Below are 7,434 nucleotides of genomic sequence, written 5' to 3'. Positions count from 1 at the left end.
ATTAACAGCTCATATTGGCGCAAAAATTTTTGTTTTTAGGTATACTATCAATTTTTGGACACCATAGGAAAAAAAAATTCGTCGTTTTTTGAAACACCCTAATATATATATGTGTATGTGCGTGCGTACATGCGTACTTTTTATCTACCTGTAATGAGACACTGTATATATATTTATGTATATATTGAAATGCAAAATTCTTTTACCCTCGGAGGAGGACTTACCGTTGACACTTTGGAGCGATTCTCCACTTATTCAGAATATTAAACTATGACAAAATCAATTATGTTGGGTGCCAGACGCGTTAGTGTCGATCTTCAACTAATAATACGAATCAATAAAAATAAGACGAAATCGTACGAAAAATAAATAGAGAACCCGTTGTATGGCTGGCTAGGCTCAGGTACTCACAGGAACTAGTAGAGTGACGGTATTCAAGGCAGCTAACAATAATTACAGAATTAAAGAAAATAGTGAAATAAAGAATGAACTCAAGTCAGGAAAAATGAACAGGTCAATCGATCATACATTGTCGGGAAGGTTACATGGTTGAGACAGGCAAACGAAATGGTATCGACAGCGGTAGTTAATAAAATAAGCAATCGTTCTTCACAAAGATCTCGGTAGAATAGAATTAAACGGTAGCCTTGGAACGAGAGACGGTAGTTAACAGAGAAGAATGAACGTAGGTCGGGAGAAGCGATATAATGCAAAAATTTACTTAAACTACACGTCACTGGGCGACGTGCTCTTACCCAAGTTGCAAATCACGCTACGAAAATTATTATTCCGTCAATTAGACACGCGAGAACTTTACTGCAATCGGTAGAAAACAAGGTAACGATAGCCCGGTAGATAATACGACGAACTCACCATAGATTATGACCAGTACGAGAGATTGACATTCATCAACAATTTACAAAATCGGTAGCGTAAACAATCGACTAGATAACTTTCGGTAGAATTATTCATAAACGATAGAATCAATAATTTATAATAATTACGGACCTGAGAAATTAAACAATGAATTCCTAACATAACTTTTGAGAGAATACAAAATACAAAATGATGAGAGAGTGAGAAATTCGGAGAGTTCACAAAATGAAGAAATACACTAAATACACTGCAGTACAAAAGAATCAAGAATAATACGCAGAACTTGACTTAACAAGATACGGAGAAAAGAATAACAGGCGAAAATAATATAAAATTGCCAATAGCAATAGAAAGAGGGTACGGTAATATTTAGAGACTGATTCTACGCTCGGTTGTACTCCAAGGAACTCGATATACGATACAATAGGCACAAAAATAAATAAAAATATAATAAGCAATAACAGAAATGAAATATAAGGCACACTACTATCACAAAAAAGTATGAAATGAAACATAAAGCCAATAGGGCTCAAAATGCGATAGAAAATACAGAAGCAGGCCAATAGTAATTCACAAATAATCAGAAAAGTTGAAAATACAAAAGAATTAATTATTCGGCAGTTACGAGGTCGCTCAGACACGAAAATAATTAATTACTGAAATCATGCAGTCACACGGCGGCTCACTGCAACTCTAATCCGTGGACTATGATTCACACAAAACTGGCATCGCACGATGCAACCAAGAAACGATAAATACAATATTAATGACCAAAATCATGCAGTCACACGGCGGTTTATTGCAACTCTAATCCGTGGACCATGATTCACGTAAAGTCGATGAATACCATAAGAATAGAAATTATGAGCAACTTCGTAACGATACAATACTGAGGCAGAAGCCTTACCTTACCAGATCATCTCAGGCACACAACACTGAGTCTAATTTATATAAAACTTGTGATATTCAACAGGGGAAAAAAGAAAGGACGGAAAGGACTTAAATTTACAGCAAGAATCTAACGGTAGAGCAAAATGATAGTAAGATAGAAACGGTAGCGGTAGAGGAAAAAGGATCGAGAGCTTATATCAGGAGGATTCAGAAATTCGTAGCTGTCACTCAGCAGGTCAAGCGTAGAATAGAAGGAGGTCTGAGTTCGGCTCGCCGATCTCGCGGTTGGCGTAAGGTGATTCTTCTTCCCTCTGATTGGTTGATTGACCCCCACCGCAAATAGGCCATCCACCTGTGGCGAATATTGGTTACGGCGTGGTCATGCGTTTTCCAAAATCACCGCTAGATGATGCGTAATGTGCTGCTCGTGATTCCGTCATTGACACCAACTCATACGATTTTGTAGCTGCTTCAGTTTACGATCCAGGTTGCCTATCATCGGGGACTTCTTTGACAGAGGCATACACAGGGTGCCTCTCGGCCAAAGTTACCAAGTCGAGAGTGACGCCTCATTGTTCACCTCCACCGGCTTTCGCACAGACAGTAGCTAGCTGCCTGTACTCGAGGTCGTGCAGTCAGACGGTTGGCCAAACCGTGGACCACGACCCACACAATTAGTCCTTGCCGATAGGAAGGCAGCGTCGATCCTCGGAACGATGGCTTTATCAACCTGGACGTAGTGGTTCGGGGTCGGTCCGGCACCAGGCCGGTAAGTCGGAAGGTGGCAGGCTACGGTCTGCCCTTCACGCCATCCTTACGGCATCCGATAGAGCGGGCGGCTGGTTCCTCCTTGAGGAGCGGTGCCCTCGGCCGTTGGGAGGATTTTTATCTCCCTGTTCACCGGCAGTCGAGGCGATACGGAAGGTTCAGGTGGATGCTACCCCAGTAGCAAAAGAAGTGCACCAAGGTAGCCAGTATAGTCTGATTAGACCGTCGGTAGGCGAAGTCGTCGAGAGCTGAAAACGATAGCTATCGGTCCCTCGGTGGTCGGGACCGTTGTCGTCCAAGTACCTTATTAGCGTGCGCCGAAGCGCGAAATACAGAATTTACAAAGAAAGAATTAGTTAAAAGTAGTTATTGCCTATTTTGTATCGAGTTCGGTTGGACTACCCTATTGAGGACACGTAAACTAGAAATAATAAAGGTTGTGTGCCCTTGTGACTGGCGACTCTACATCGCCACGTTACAATATATATATATACGCCTCGTCAGCGTGCCGGCACCTGACGGTCAACCCGAGCTCCCAATATTATTCCTACCGATGACAAGCCCAAAATTTGCGACACACTCGGTAAACCCCACCATGCACCAGTAAACCAACCGAATCACGCGATTTACCATGCTCCCTCTTCAAGGGGCACGGCCAATCACTATTCCCGAAACCTGTGAAACTGGACGACTAGCAGGTATAAAAGTCAGACACAAGCGTGGCTTGATATCTATTTATCCATTTATCAGCGATCGAATAACAGGCCGAGTAGATCGCTAATTCGTCCGACTCAGGACACATCCGCACATCTGTTTCGCGGAGCAACACATCCCAGCGAGGGACCAGCAGTCGATACAACTCACGATCCCACGACGTGGACTCCATCACTACGAGAGCCCTCGAACACCACTCTGAATCGCAGGAGGGTATTCAACGTACTCAACGAATTTCGTCTCTTTTAATAAAAGTCCTCAGGTACTAGGGAGCCGTATCTGAACCAAGCCCAGCATTGCGTCTGACGTCTAAACTCAAATACGGTGATCGTCGCAGAATCCTCTGACCCATAAGTAGGGCCCGTGAACCCATAAAAAGCCTCCTGCAGTGCAACAGGATGTCTTGATATGGGCGAAGGCACAATTGCGTAGAATTCTCGTACTTCTGACCACCACTCTGTTACGTGCCAGCCGGTATCCACGGCGGCGCCCTCTCTGCGCCCTACCTGACCAGCGTGCAGTTACCATAAGAGAGCCTTACGTGCTTTTACCGATAGTCATAGATTAATACCAACACACATAGTTACCATCATAACGTCCAAATTCTTATATCGATAGTTCACATACGCTAGATTCACCGTTATTTCATCAGTCGAATTCATAACATACACGGTATATATATTTTTTCCATTTAACCGTTATACCTTTCAACATTAGCTTTCACATAAAACCTTTGATTTACGATCTCAACCGTAATAAACCCAAAGTAATAAACACCTGCAATAGTTAAGATAATCGAGTAGACTAAATACCGGAAACAGGGAAGAGAAATCACGGATAGTTCACAGAGAAAGAAACCCTCATTCTCAGAATTCAAGATAGCGCCTTCATTTTAATGATGATAAGACCAATTAACGCTTCGCCGCTTGCTTCTCTAAACCAACTACCTCGCGCTAATCCACCACTGAGATCTCATGCACGAAACAGAAATCTTACCCTCAATTATTTCATCATCCTTAACCAATCATCCGAGACCCGCGAGAAACCGCGACTCCTTTTGAACTCCTCCTACTTTTCCTCTAATTCAATCTTTCCGGAGAACAGAACATAGAGAAGAACTTCAGACATCATAGAGAACAGATCAGATCTCTACCGAAATCCTGGAATCAAATCGTTATAAGTCATTCAGAACCTCCGAGACTTGTTAACAATTTCTCACTGCGATACTGATTGACACTAATCTGTACCACAATTGTAAACCTACCATCGAGAACTAGAAGGAGACTGTTAATAAATGTGTAATTAACCCAAGTGTTGTCATAAATAATTATTTCAATCACGCATAGTGATGGTTGGCACGAGCCTTAGCTAACAAACTCTCAGAATTGTAGGCGAGTTGAACGAGAAGATCTGAGGAGCTGATCAGCGGATTCCCGAGATTTACATATACCAACTACGTAAGTCAGAAGAACAATTTAAATCACGCGGCGAATCAGAATCGACTCGAAACGTTCCTCTCGGAACGTAACAGCTCTACAATATAAATAAAATGGTGGCAGCGTGTGCGAGAGCCAACTGGAAATAATTAAATAATCATCAAACAATCAACGCTACTGAAATCTTCGAAAACTCGGAAAAATTTTTCAACATTGGGAATACACATCGACGATATAACTGATAAATGATTGTGACCAAATCATCATCGAATTAAACTTCTTCAAACTGTTGTCAACAAACATTGTTGATTAAACATCTACAACAACTGTCATCAACAACATATTACCAGACGATATCGAAGAATTGTGCATCGCAGAACGTAGCACCGGAGAATTTCGCAACATTGAACGTGGCACCGTAGATCTTTTCATCGCAGACCTTCGCATCGCAGACCTTCGCATCACAGACCTTCGCATCGTAGAAGCTGGCATCGCAGAACATCAATTTCAACGGAAACTTCGCCCTCCCGCCCAACCCCTGAGAATCGTCATTCATTGCTTATAGTCTCCGTAACGGAAGTCAAAATACAATTTTCAAAATACCTGATAACGATAATACTCAAGTTCCCATGGAAACTAGCACCCAACAGAATACAAGTACCACAAATCCCAATACATCGCTTAGAGTAGATGGATCATCATATATCCATAAATTCGATTACAAAGATGTTTACAAAATAATACCAGAATTTGATGGTACATCTGCTGGTTGTTCGATTCAAACATTCGTAGATGAATTTGAAAGTGTTAAACAATTCATACCACAATGCGGAGAAGAATTTCTAGTTAAAATGTCACGTTCAAAATGTAAGGGAGAACCACTTGAACGTTTAACAAACGCAAAAATACGAACAATCGATGAACTTCCGAAATTTTTAAGAACTCACTTCAAACCAGACAAAGACCTACACACTTGGATGAAAGAACTTAACGACTTTGAACAAAAACAAGATGAACAAATTATTGACTTCAATTACAGAATAGGCACTCACTTGCAGATGACATTAGCAGAAATTGATTTAGCAGAAACAACTGATGCTCAATCACTAAAATCATGGGCAATTAAAGTTGCAGTAAGATCATTCATAGCCGGACTACTTTCCAGATACTCCCTTTTCCTGTCGAAATCTACGTATAACACATTGCAAGAAGTAGTGACCGAAGCTATGGAATTAGAAAAGCGTCAAAAAAATGTCAAGAACGTCGAAAATATCTATAAACCAACAATTAAAGCATTCGAAGAAAAAGCTTGTTATACTGCTCAAACAGATAGTTCAAATGCAATAAACCGGAATAAAAATTCAAATTCTCGAATCAATGGCAATCGACAAAATAATTCAAGTCAAGCAAATATATCAAACTCAAATCAGCAGATAGATAAATACTGTCGATACTGCAAACGAAATAACCACGTAATAGACGAATGCCGTTACTTAAAAAATAAAAACAATGGAGCAACAATTCAAAATTCGAATCCGAATGCTAACCTACAATGCAATTATTGTAAGAAAATAGGTCACATTATCCGAGATTGTAGAAAACGCACTTATAATAATAGGAGGCGTGAAGGAGGCAATACAGAGACAAACAGCGTCACTAATACACAAGCGGGAAACGCTCGAGCCTCCCCTCGAACAGACGCGACGACGAGAAACTCCGAGACCCAGCGTCAGGTAGCAAAGTAATAAGGCCCAATACAGAAAATAAAAATGCACCAGAAATCCGAAGTGCTGAATTTAATATCGGTTCAATATCCCCAAATCATAGATCACATCAATAATTATAGAATCAAAAGATCTCAAACACAAAAATGGAAAATTTTTAGTAGATACAGGATCTCAATTAAATTTGATGAGAATAAGTGAATTGAAAAATCCAGAATCAATCGATGCCTCGATTACTTACGAACTTAATGGAGTCTCAAAAGTTGACAAGCCAATGACATTAGGAAAAATTGAAATCAGGATTAATAATATTCTCGGAGAATTCAATGTAGTTTCACAAGATTTTCCATTAAATTATACAGGTATTATAGGATCAGAATTTATGCATGACAATGACGGAAAGATCGATTATCGAACAAAGTCCGTGACCCTAAACAAGGTCAACATACCGTTCTCAGAAACAGAATGCGTACTGCTGCTGGCCAGACAGAAAACCACGATGTTTATTCGAGTCAAGAACACGGAAATTTTAGAGGGTTACGTACCGCGCTTAGATACGCAGGAAGGTATATACATAGGCGAAACCGTTGTTTCAAATAATAATGGAATAGCTTATTTGTACGCGATTAACACACTGGATGAAGATGTTGAAATGGAAATTCCCGTGATTCCCTTGTACCCTTTCGATACAAGCGTAGACGAGGATAGTAATAGCATAAAATGTGAAACTTTAGAGCACGCGATAACTCGGACGCGAGGAAACTGCGCTAATGAAGTATTCAATTTATTGCGATTAGACCATTTGAACTCAGAAGAGCGTAAAGCAGTTGCTCTCTTAATCGACGAGTATGCTGACCTTTTTCACATCCCCGGAGAACCCCTGCGAGTTACTAACACATGCATGCACCGTATACTAACCACAGACGAGATACCCGTCAACACCAGACAGTACAGGCATCCTTCTTTTCGAAAGCCAGAAATTGAGAAACAGATTACAGATTTATTAAAAATGAATATCATAGAAC

General features: G+C 40.7%; 1 long non-coding RNA gene across 1 annotated transcript; it reads right to left on the bottom strand.

Moving 5' to 3' along the window:
* Positions 1 to 489: 489 nt before the first annotated feature.
* Positions 490 to 7,229, bottom strand: LOC124308987 (uncharacterized). The gene is made up of 3 exons (XR_006909157.1): positions 7,218 to 7,229; positions 4,442 to 4,449; positions 490 to 619 (listed from the first exon to the last, which is right to left on the bottom strand). It is a non-coding gene; the product is annotated as an uncharacterized LOC124308987 (long non-coding RNA).
* Between the last annotated feature and the right edge of the window lie 205 nt (positions 7,230 to 7,434).

Source organism: Neodiprion virginianus, chromosome 7 (genome assembly GCF_021901495.1).
Source record: "Neodiprion virginianus isolate iyNeoVirg1 chromosome 7, iyNeoVirg1.1, whole genome shotgun sequence".
Taxonomy (NCBI): Eukaryota; Metazoa; Arthropoda; class Insecta; order Hymenoptera; family Diprionidae; genus Neodiprion; species Neodiprion virginianus.
The sequence above is the reverse complement of the archived record's forward strand: the minus strand, read 5'-3'. Positions and strand labels throughout refer to the sequence as shown.